Raw genomic sequence first — 12,701 nt, forward strand, 5'->3', positions numbered from 1 at the left:
TCTCACAAAAGGGTGATCTTACAAAGCATATGAGGACCCACACAGGAGAGAATCTGCTTTTTCACAAAAGAGTGATCTTACAAAGCATATGAGGGACCCACACAGGAGAGAAGCCTTTTCCAATGCGACCTGTGTGATTCTGCTTTCTCAAGAAAGGGTCATCTTATAAAGCATATGAGGACCCACTCAGGAGAGAAGCCTCTCCAATGCGACCTGTGTGATTCTGCTTTCTCAATAAAGGGTTCTCTTACAAGTCATATGAGGACCCACACAGGAGAGAAGCCTTTCCAGTGTGACCTGTGTGATTCTGCTTTCTCACAAAAGGGTCATCTTACAAATCATATGAGGACTCACACAGGAGAGAAACCTTTCCAATGCGACCTGTGCGATTCTGCTTACTCAAAAAAGCATTCTTTTACAATACATATGAGGACCCACACAGGAGAAAAGCCTTTCCAGTGTGACCTGTGTAAATCTGCTTTTTCACAAAAGGGTAATCTCACAAACCATATGAGGACCCACACAGGAGAGAAGCCTTTCCAGTGCGACCTGTGCAATTCTGTTTTTTCAAGAAAGGGTGATCTGACAAAGCATATGAAGACCCACGCAGGAGAGACGCCTTTCCAATGTGACCTGTGCAATGCAGCTTTCTCAAAACAGGATTCTCTCACAGAGCATATGAAGAGCCACACAGGAGAGGTCTTCTAGTGTGACCTGTTACGATTCTGCTTTTTCACAAAAGGGTTATCCCACACAGCAGATGAAGACTCCCACAGGAGAAAAGCCTTTCCAGTGTGACCTCTTTGATTCTGGTTTTTCACATAAGACTTCTCTCACAAGGTATATGAGGATAGACATTGGAGAGAAGCCATTCCTGTATGATTTGTATGATGAAAAGATCACACTCTTCCGACGGCTTGGATTAAACAAGCAGAAAGGCATACACAAGTGATGCCTACACACTTAGAGTCCAGCATGGTGTTCCCTTTGTTTTACCTGTATAGAGGTATTAGGGAGAAATGTCAATATAGTTGTATTGGGAGACCCTAATGCTAGGGTAGGAAATGAACCATTAGATGGAGTGATTGGGAAATATGAAGTTCCATGAAAAAATCGTAGTGGAGAGTTGATGGTGGAGATGTGTCTAGGGAGTTGATAGCAAATATAGTGTTTAGGAGGAAAGTCAAGCATAAGTGCACATGGGAGAGGGTGGTGGATGGAAGTGTGGCAGATAGAGCATTAATGGACTTTATAGTGATAACCAAGAGTATAGATGGATGTACATGTTCAAAGGGGAGAGAGTGGGGAAATATCAGATCACTTTCTGGTGGAAGGTAAGTTGAGAGTGGAGAATAGGTGGAGAAAGAGGAAAAGGGTAGAAGATTGGGAGGTACTTTGAGTGAACTGCTTAAATTAGAAAGAAAAGGAGAAGGAGTACAAGAAGAAGCTGAGAGAGGAGTGGGAGGGAGTAAAACCAGAAGTGGAGGAGGGATAGGGATGGTTCAAGGAGGGAGTCATAAGGTGTGCAAAGGTGGTGCATGGAACAAGGAGGATGGGAGAAAATAGAAGGAAAAGTAGTGAGTGGTGTGATGAGGAAGGAAAGAAGGGTGTAGAAGAGAAGAAGCAGGCTTTCACAGATTTGTTACAAAATAGGATGAGAAAATCATATGAGAGGTACAAAGAAAAGAGAAGACAAGTAAAGCATAAAAGAGGAGAGCAGATATGAAATGGGGTAAGAGTATGACAGAAATTTTTGAAAGTAATGAAAAATGTTTTGGAAAGAAATTAAAAGAGGAATAGGAGATGAATCAAGTAGAGAAGAAAAGGTGATGGAGAGATGATAATGGAAGAGAAGGCAGTGAGGGAAAGGTGGTTAGAGTATTTTAGGGAGTTGCTACATTTGAAGGAGGATAGGGAGGGAAAGGCAGTTGCAGTGGGAAGCACTAAGAAAATGACCATGATGAGTGAGGAAAATGGAGGAGAAATAAGGGAAGATGAAGTGAAAGCAGCTGTTAAGATGATGAGAGCTGGTAAGGCACCTGGGTTGGATGGATACCATACAAAATGTCTGAAAAAAGGAGGTCTGGTGAGGTTTTTTAGTGGTTTAAGAGAGGGTAGAGTGCCAGAGGACTGGAGGAGTGCCTGTATAGCTCCACTCTACAAGGGAAAGGGGGACAAGTGTGAGTGTAGTAGTTTCAGAGGGATCAGCTTGTTAAGTGTAGCTGGAAAGGCTTATGAGAGGGTCTTGGTTGAGAGGATTAGGAGAGGAACAGAGGGAGTAATTGGTTAGGAACAGTGTGGTTTTAGGATAGGTAGGGGTTGTGTAGATCAGATTTTTGTGTTAAGACAGGTATGTATGAAAGCTGTAGGAAAAGGTAAGGATGTATTTTGGGCTTTTATGGATTTGGAAAAGGCTTATGACATGGTAGACAGTAAGGCACTGTGGGAGGTTTTGCAGATATATGGGATAGGAGGAAAGCTGTTAAGAGCAGTCAGGAGTTTTTATGAGAGTAGTACAGCTTGTGTTAGGATTAGAAATGGAGAGAGTGAGTGGTTTGAGGTAAAGGTGGGATTTTATCAAGGATGTGTTAGGTTATCCTGACTGTTCAATTTATACATGGATGGGGTGGTGCAAGTGGTGATGTAAGGACAGGAATTTTGAAGGGGTATTATTTTTGGAATTTCGTTTTATTTATCTATTTATTTATTTGAGTGTTGATTTGAGAGACTGGGTATTATGGACGTCGTAACGGTTTTACTCAACCAAGAAGCAAAGTAGAAAATAGAGCCTTAATAGACCATGAATTTATTCTATTCTATGTCTGCCTATCAAGATGTGTTGGCAAAGAGCCTTACTATAATCATTGAAGAAGAACATACAATAGGAGATAGCTACAAATATATTTCAGCTGATTTTGGTTAAACTGAGTTTCGACGCGACATTAGAATGTTCTCGAACATAGCGCGGGCACCGTAGCTCCGCCCACCCGTGACGTCACTAAACGTTCGGACAGAGGCGTAAGCTAAGGCCATTAATTTTAAGAGTCATAGGAAAAATTCCCAACTTTCAGTTCAGGATTCCACTAGAGAAATAGTGTAGGGAGAGATTGTAGCAGCTAGGGGCTCTGTTGAGAAGCGGGGGGTGGTTTTACGAAACAATACAACAGGGAGGTTAGTAGTTTACCCATAGATACGAACACATAGCCGTCTCGTTCTCTTTGTGCGCAGCTAAAATTTTAATCTGATGCCAAAAATGATTCCGATAACAGGTATGAACACGTTCTGTAAGATTAATGAAAACAAATGTCAATATGTGAGTTAAATGATATAGTGCAGATATAGTAGGTAGATAGTTATTATTATTATTAAGTGTTGTATCTGATGCCAAAAAATGATTCCGATAACAGATATGGAAAAAGGGGTTTAAGGGAGTGTACTTCACAAAACACTTTGCGTATATACATTTAACATTAGCTATGAGAGTGTAATCCTTAGAGTACAATTCCGTCTGTGATCGTTCTCTAATAAGAATACGGGGTTGAAGGTAGACACAGTGCTTGAAGGTAGACACAATATTATAAGTAGACTTATACAGTGACCGGAAGGTTGGAGCGTAAATAACTACGTTTTTCCACGTGCCTGTGACCTTACTTATGATGCCCATAAGAAAGAAAAAACTGAGTTATTAAATGTCTCGCATACCCATATATTTTTCATATTGTAAGGATCAATAGATTAGTTGGAGAAAACCACAATATACTTTTGTATTTCCTTACTATATTTTTGCTTCAGTGTAATAATTAACACATAGCAGACCTTCGCTTATTTTCTTTTACTACCCCCACATTATTGGTGGCCCCACATTATTGGTGGCTTATATTCTTTTACTACCCCCACTTGGGCATAGGCCTTTTCGCTACCCAGGACCAACCCCGAACGACCTGAGGAAAGGGGACGGAGTCAGACGTGAATAACAAGGAGCAGTTTCCATTTATGGTCAGATATATCCATATAGACGATTGGGTGGTGGCAGCGTATACCTTGATTTTTTTTTATTTCCCAAATCGTTCTTATGTGGGTATCTCTGATCACTCCCATTGGAGGTGCTCTTGGTTAAACACATCCTAAATCAATCGACGGCACCACATTATTGGTGGCCGAGCGGTGGGATTTACGCTATTAACCAACCTGAAGCTCACTTATCGGTGTGTCGACTTAGACAAAGCTTGTGTACCCTGTGGATTGGCAGTACAGTAATCAGAGACAGAATAGATCCTCGGCAGTCACTAAGAGTATAGAAATAGCGGATGAGATTGTGTGGGGAAGTGACGTGTTAAGGTGGAACTACACATAATTAAAGGCAGTCAGGTAAAAATGAACAATAAAACGGAATGGGAATCTAATTCGGGAGAGGAAGAAGAGACGAGAGCGAGGATGGAAGATAGACATGAATGGGAATCTAACCCAGGAGGAGCTGTTCTATTGGCCAAATTTAAAGGTAGATGTATGTAATTTTGTAAAGAAATGCATTACTTGTCAGAGGTTCAAGGGTACACAAGGGTTGTCACAGCAATACAAAGAGGTTCCCCCTGCTACAAAGGCAATGGAGAGAATAGGCATAGACCTAACGGATATGGTATCCGGGTCGCAGGGATATAGGTATATTTTGACCATAATCGATCACTACAGTAGGTTCGTTAGGTTTTTCCCATTGAGAACAAAACACCACCAACACATACTACACTCCCTAACCCAGTTCTTCGCAGATTACGGCACCCCAGAGAGCATCATAACAGATAATGGAGCAGAATTCACCAACACGGCTTACAAGAAGTTGTGTGGAGAACAGCAAATCACCCTGCTCTACACTACCCCATACCATCCCCAAGCGAATGGAATGGTGGAGCGGATGCATCGAACATTGAAGAGCATCCTGGCAACGCTCTGCCAGGGCCACCCGAACCAATGGCCGGGTCTACTGCAGGCCTGTCAGAGGAAGATGAATGGAGCCACACACACCTCCACTGGACATACTCCCTACTTCGCCTTCTTCGGAAGACATCCACCCAGATTAGCCGGACACAGACTCCCCGGTGTGGATGGAACGGAAGATGAAGCAGAGATCGCTCATCGAATCATCCGAGAGACCCACCACAAGATGACAACGGAGTACCAGAATGTGGCTAACCGCAGGAGAGGCGAGCAAAAAGTGGAAGTGGGAGCTTTAGTATGGATCCGGAAAGAAACTACGATGCCGGGTACCTGCCGCAAGCTGAATCCCAAGTGGGAAGGACCCTATACAGTGGTAGAGGTGGTAGCAGGACATAGTGTATATGGACTAAGAAATCCCTTCACAGGAAAGGAGACAAGGAGAGCTGCTGCTCAAGTGAAACCTTACTTTGGTTCCGAAGAGTGGTTGGTGGAGCCTGTTGCAAAAGAGTTCCACCCAGACCCGGAAGTGGAAATACTACCACCAAGGATGCGTCGTGCACCAAGACGGCTCATCGAGGAATGCTGAAGAAATCAACTGGAGCAACCCGACCAGTTGGTCCCATATCTAGTGATTTAAGGTGCTAAGATGACAGTAGTTAACTGCAATAGGAAATGTAGGGATCATATAGTGCCAGTATATGTCCAAAGAAAAACGAATGCTCGTGCAAATTAATGCAAAGATGCCCTCAATGTTCCTATATATTGGACCATAAAGCTTAAATGTAACCCACCTATACTTTTATACATGTGTAAGGTTGAGATGTCCTAGGATTAAGGATGCATATATTTCATATGTTGTAAAAGGAAATTTCAGCAACAGCCAGGTGAAGGAACTAAAGGTCAACTTAGGGGGGGGGATAAAGAAGTCAATATTAGCCTAGGAGAGGGACTACAAACGATGGTTAGCGAGCACTTTCATTCGGAGTAGTATTGGAAAATGGGGAAATTCTTTAGCTCGAGTTGGGATCATGAACCCAACTCAATTCACAATTGCCCGCTTGACAGGGGTGTAGGACTTCAGGACCTGGTGGACAATCGCCGATTGCCCAGAGGTGAGCCCACAGAAGGGGAAGTAGTGTGCCACCCATGGGGCGAATCCACAAGAGAGAGTCGTGGCTTAGCTCGGTCGTAGCGGCTATGCATGTCCAGTCAAGTAGTATGTAAGAGGTCAATTGGGGAATCCAGCCAATACGAAGACTGATGGAAAAGTCCACGGAGACATCCACAGTAAATTGGTGTACCCCCGGGTCACCTGAGATTCGTACACCTACGAGTGTGCTGAGGAGAGAGTGCCTCGTCAAGCTATCAAAAGGATAATCGCTCTCTGATGCAGGATGGATTTTTTTTTTCTTTTGCAGAGGGATTTGGACCACACCAAATAGAATCCTTCACGTGATGTTGCGGAATTTTTCTTACGGGGGGGGCGTAGAGCCATGTAAGGACAGGAATTTTGAAGGGGTATTATTTTTGGAATTTCGTTTTATTTATCTATTTATTTATTTGAGTGTTGATTTGAGAGACTGGGTATTATGGACGTCGTAACGGTTTTACTCAACCAAGAAGCAAAGTAGAAAATAGAGCCTTAATAGACCATGAATTTATTCTATTCTATGTCTGCCTATCAAGATGTGTTGGCAAAGAGCCTTACTATAATCATTGAAGAAGAACATACAATAGGAGATAGCTACAAATATATTTCAGCTGATTTTGGTTAAACTGAGTTTCGACGCGACATTAGAATGTTCTCGAACATAGCGCGGGCACCGTAGCTCCGCCCACCCGTGACGTCACTAAACGTTCGGACAGAGGCGTAAGCTAAGGCCATTAATTTTAAGAGTGATAGGAAAAATTCCCAACTTTCAGTTCAGGATTCCACTAGAGAAATAGTTTAGGGAGAGATTGTAGCAGCTAGGGGCTCTGTTGAGAAGCGAGATGAAGTTTTACGAAATAATACAACAGGGAGGTTAGTAGTTTACCCATAGATACGAACACATAGCCGTCTCGTTCTCTTTGTGCGCAGCTAAAATTTTAATCTGATGCCAAAAATGATTCCGATAACAGGTATGAACACGTTCTGTAAGATTAATGAAAACAAATGTCAATATGTGAGTTAAATGATATAGTGCAGATATAGTAGGTAGATAGTTATTATTATTATTAAGTTTTGTATCTGATTCCTAAAATGATTCCGATAACAGATATGGAAAAAGGGGTTTAAGGGAGTGTACTTCACAAACACTTTGCGTATATACATTTAACATTAGCTATGAGAGTGTAATCCTTAGAGTACAATTCCGTCTGTGATCGTTCTCTAATAAGAATACGGGGTTGAAGGTAGACACAGTGCTTGAAGGTAGACACAATATTATAAGTAGACTTATACAGTGACCGGAAGGTTGGAGCGTAAATAACTACGTTTTTCCACGTGCCTGTGACCTTACTTATGATGCCCATAAGAAAGAAAAAACTGTTATTAAATGTCTCGCATACCCATATATTTTTCATATTGTAAGGATCAATAGATTAGTTGGAGAAAACCACAATATACTTTTGTATTTCCTTACTATATTTTTGCTTCAGTGTAATAATTAACACATAGCAGACCTTCGCTTATTTTCTTTTACTACCCCCACATTATTGGTGGCCCCACATTATTGGTGGCTTATATTCTTTTACTACCCCCACTTGGGCATAGGCCTTTTCGCTACCCAGGACCAACCCCGAACGACCTGAGGAAAGGGGACGGAGTCAGACGTGAATAACAAGGAGCAGTTTCCATTTATGGTCAGATATATCCATATAGACGATTGGGTGGTGGCAGCGTATACCTTGATTTTTTTTTATTTCCCAAATCGTTCTTATGTGGGTATCTCTGATCACTCCCATTGGAGGTGCTCTTGGTTAAACACATCCTAAATCAATCGACGGCACCACAGTGAATCCAAGGGTAGTGGGTCAGGGATTGGAGATAGTTAAAGAAAATGGAGAAAAAGGGTAGATAAGCCAGTTGTTGTTTGCTGATGACACTGCACTTGTGGCAGGATCAGAGGAGGGATTGAGGAAGTTAGTGATAGTTTGGGAAGATGTGCAAAAGAAGGAAGTTGAAAATGAATGTGGGTAAAAGTAAGGTGATGAGATATACAAGGGTAGAAAGTGGCAGCAGACTGAAAGTGAGTATTAAGGGAAAGAAACTGGAGGAAGTGGATAGTTTTAGATACTTGGGTGCGAATGTGGCAGGAAAAGGAGCAGTGGGGGTGGAGGTAGAATGTAGATTAAGAGAAGCGAGTAAATACCTTGGTGGATTAAGATGTGTAATGAGAAATAGACATTTGGGAATGGATGCTATGAGATTGTATGAAGGATTGATTGTGCCAACAGCACAATACGAGGCAGAAACATGGAACATAAGAGAGGAGTTTGAATGTGTTTGGGATGAAATGACTGAGAAGTATGATAAGGGTTACTAGGCTAGATAGAGTGAGAAATGAGGTGAGGAGGAGAACAGGGGTGGAAAGGGAACTGGGAGATAGGGTTGATGAAAGAGTATTAGGATGGTTTGGACACATGGAGAGAATGAGTGATGAAAGATTATTAAAACAGGTGTGGAAGGCAGAGGTGGAAGGAGTGAACATGAGGAGGTGACCTAGGATGAGATGGATGGAAGGGGTAAAAGGGGGCATTGGGAAAGAAGAGAATATCTGTTGAGGAAGGACAGGAGAGGACAGAAGGTAGGGGTGAATGGAGAATGGTTGTGTATGGATGATGCTGTGATGCATGAGGGGAAGTGGGTGGGGAATGGGGGGTGAGGGAGTATGCAAGAGAAAAAAAAATGGATTCAGCCTGAAGGGATTTCTCCCCATCTTCTCCTTTTCTACATGAAGAGACAGCGAGGGAGGGTTGAATGAAGCAGCCTTGCTGTGGATGTGCTGTGTCTTGTGACACTGCCTCTAACCCAGGGCAGTGGACCCATCACCCAGGAGGCTACCTTCCGTGTAAGGGGGAAAAAGCCTTTGGTATATGTATGTACTATTTGTTTTTGGTATATGGAAAAATTTACTTTGTTGGACAATTAAACCTGGACCTTAATTTCAGGATGATGTCAAACTTCTCTTGTTTTTCATACTTGGAACAGACTGGTTCAGGAACTTTTATAGTGGACTGAAGTTTGGCATCTCTTGCAAGTTTGTATGATGGATATTCAGATCATAACCTCAGTAATTCACCAAGTAGAATTTGTATGTATTCTGTAAATAAAAAATTGAGGTTTATATTTTGTGCATTTTATTTAGTTTGTCATATCAGGACAATACCAAATTTTTAGGTAAGTATTTTGAAGTTATCACATTGCTCCTGTAGGAAGTCCTATACAGTTTCACAGTTTGAATGCAATATGTAGCACAGTAATGCTTTATACACTCACCATATTTTAGATCAACCTTCTCCTTCACCACTCCAACATCTGTTTTGACTTTGGGATAAGATAGCCCATTGCACCTCTCTAATTTTTTTTTTTTTCGAATGGGGAGCATTTCCTGAAGCTTTGAACCGCGCCTATTGTAACTTTAAATGATATACGATTTAACTCCCTTCCTCTTTTATTGCTCGTTAAATCTCTTTTTATATAATAAGTACTGGTTTAATAAATCGGGGATTGAACTTTTGAGAATTTACTTAAAAAGTCAATATTAACCCATGGCCTTTTCAAGCTTTACGAACTCAGAAGAGACGTGCCAAATACACTGTCTGCACTAACTGTCGCCACAGACTACCCAGAGCTCTAGTACCTAACGGACATCAAGACTAGAAACGTCAAGGCAAGGGACCTACATCTTCGAAAATTCAACCACTCAAAGGTCTTAATCTTATTTCAAATACCACTGTTTGAGAACCCAACCAGGTTGAAAACTGTGACTGGTAACTTCTTGAATGTTAATCAATGAATTTATAATTTTCATACTTCATAAAAAAAAAAAAGTGCTGGGACTTGGGAACAAAGAAGCGCACAACTTTGTGACAAGATTCCAGCACTTATGTTTGTTTCGTTGAATCACTGTTGCAACTTGCGCTGACACAGTAAACGATTTTCGAACTAAATACTTTATAAAACCTTGCTAACACATGAAATATGACAGATCACTGATCAAATTGGCAGCATGGCACGGCATTTTATAATGCATGCACATGGCAAGCATCAGGATGTAATTAGCAAGCTTGACATCACAGCCTTATGAGAAAAACCGAAAGTTGGCAAAGGAAAAGTTCATATGCTACTGATATTTTGATAGGCCTTTTTTTTTTTTTTTTTTACATTGCATTGGATTTATTTTTGCATTATTTTATCAAAAAGTGACTAGGCCATACATCTAGCAAAAATTCACCAACTCTATGAGAACCTACTCAGTAGACCTTTACAACCATTCACTTGTCTGGTTGCTGTTTGAATTTAGTTGTAGCCAGTTGGGTTTGACTCTTAGTAAAGTTTGGCCAGTTACTTCTGGTTGCACCCCAATTTGTAGTTGTCCCATTATTTCTTCCTAACCCCCTCTTTTATATCTCCCTATTCAACAGCTTGGGTCTGTCCTAACTATTGTTTAATGTTGATATTAGGTTAGTTAAGAATTTTACCTAGTAGCTCCCCATAAGAGCTGGAGAGAGGGTAGAGTGCTGAAGGACTGGAGGAGTGCCTGTATTGTTCCACTTTACAAGGGAAAAGGGGACAAGTGTGAATGTAGTAGTTTCAGAGGGATCAGCTTGTTAAGTGTAGTTGGGAAGGATTATGGGAGGATCTTGATTGAGAGGATTAGGAGAGGAACAGAGGGAGTAATTGGTGAGGAACAGTGTGGATTTAGGACGGGTAGAGGTTGTGTAGATCAGATTTTTGTGTTAAGACAGATATGTGAGAAAGCTATAGGAAAGGTAAGGATGTTTTTTGGGCTTTTATGGATCTGGAAAAGGCTTATGACAGGGTAGACAGAAAGGCACTGTGGGAGGTATTGCGGATATAGAGGATAGGAGGAAAGCTTGTAGGAGCTGTCAAGAGTTTTTATGAGAGTAGTAGAGCTTGTGTCAGGATTAGAAATGGAGAGAGTGGTGGTTTGAGGTAAAGGTGGGACTTCATCAGGGATGCGTTATGTTGCCCTGGCTGTTCAACTTGTACATAGATGGGGTGGTGCGAGAGGTAAATGCAGGGGTGGTGGGTCAGGGATTGGAGATGGTTAAAGGAAATGGAGAAAAGTGGGAGGTGAGCCAGCTGTTGTTTGTGGATGACACTGCGCTTGTGGCAGGATCGGAGGAGGGATTGAGGAAGTTGATGACAGAGTTTGGGAGAGTGTGTGATAGAAGAAAGCTGAAGATAAATGTGGGTAAAAGTAAGGTAATGAGATGTTCAAAGGGTGAAAGTGGCAGCAGACTGCTGGAAGTGAGCATTAAGGGAGAGTGGCTGGAGGAAGTGGATAGTTTTAGATACTTGGGTGCAGATGTGGCAGGAAAAGGTGGAGTGGAGGTAGAATGTAGATTGAGAGAAGCGAGTAAATGCCTTGGTGGATTAAAAAGTGTAATGAGAAATAGACGTTTGGGAAGGGATGCTATGAGGAGACTATATGAAGGAGTGATTGTGCCAACAGCACTGTATGGGGCAGAAACATGGAACATAAGAGAGAAAGAGAGAAGGACTTTGAATGTGTTTGAGATGAGGTGTCTCAGAAGTATGATGGGGGTTACTAGGCTAGAGAGAGTGAGAAATGAGGAGGTGAGGAGGAGAACAGGGGTGGAAAGGGAGTGGGGAGATAGGGTTGATGAAAGAGTATTAGGATGGTTTGGACACATGGAAAGAATGAGTGAAGAAAGACTAGTAAAAGAGGTATGGAAGGCAGATGTGGAGGGAGTGAACATGAGGGGACGTCCTAGGATGAGGTGGATGGATGGGGTGATGGGGGCTTTGGGGAAGAGGGATATGTATGTTGAAGAAGGATGGGAGAGGACAGAAGACAGGAGTGAATGGAGAATGGTTGTATATGGATGATGTTGTGATGTATGAGGTGGAATGGGTGGGGGGATGAGGGGTGAGGTATGTGTGAGCAAAATTTGACGCAGCCCAAAGGGATTTCTCCCCGTCTTCTCCTTTTATGTATGGGGGGGTCGCCAATTTAATGAAGCGGCCTTGCTGTGGATGTGCTGTGACTTGCGACACTGCCTCTGACCCAGGGCAGTGGACAAGGTGCAGTGGTGAGTAGTCTTGTGTGATCGACTCTGTAGGAGTGACTGTCATGTGGCAAGTAGTTGCCACTACCTCTAGCAGTGAGTAAAGTCACCTCTTGTGGCTGCAGCTTTAGTGTTGTGCCTTTAGCCACAAATAGTGGCATGTTTGAAATTAAGACATTACACCTTGCATGATTTTTTAACATACCTGAACATGTTATGTTAGATAGTACTACTTATGGTGAAGGTAGAGTTGGTCAGTTCAAATCTGGCCAGCAGTATAAGGGTGTACAGACATATTCCCTGATTTATGAAGGGACCTTCTAGCCTCCTGAGGTATAGGAAGCTAGTGAATAGTTTTGTTTTAAAATACTTTTAACCACAGGTTGATATAATTCATCAATTAATCTGTCTGCAGTCCTGATCTCTACAGGAGACCCACAGCACTAAGGTAACCACTACTGGACCAGCCCACAAATTGCTCAAGGAAGACCTATGAAGTTTGCATGTGT

Source organism: Oratosquilla oratoria, chromosome 12, assembly GCF_046742065.1.
Source record: "Oratosquilla oratoria isolate Oo_2021 chromosome 12, ASM4674206v1, whole genome shotgun sequence".
NCBI lineage: Eukaryota > Metazoa > Arthropoda > Malacostraca > Stomatopoda > Squillidae > Oratosquilla > Oratosquilla oratoria.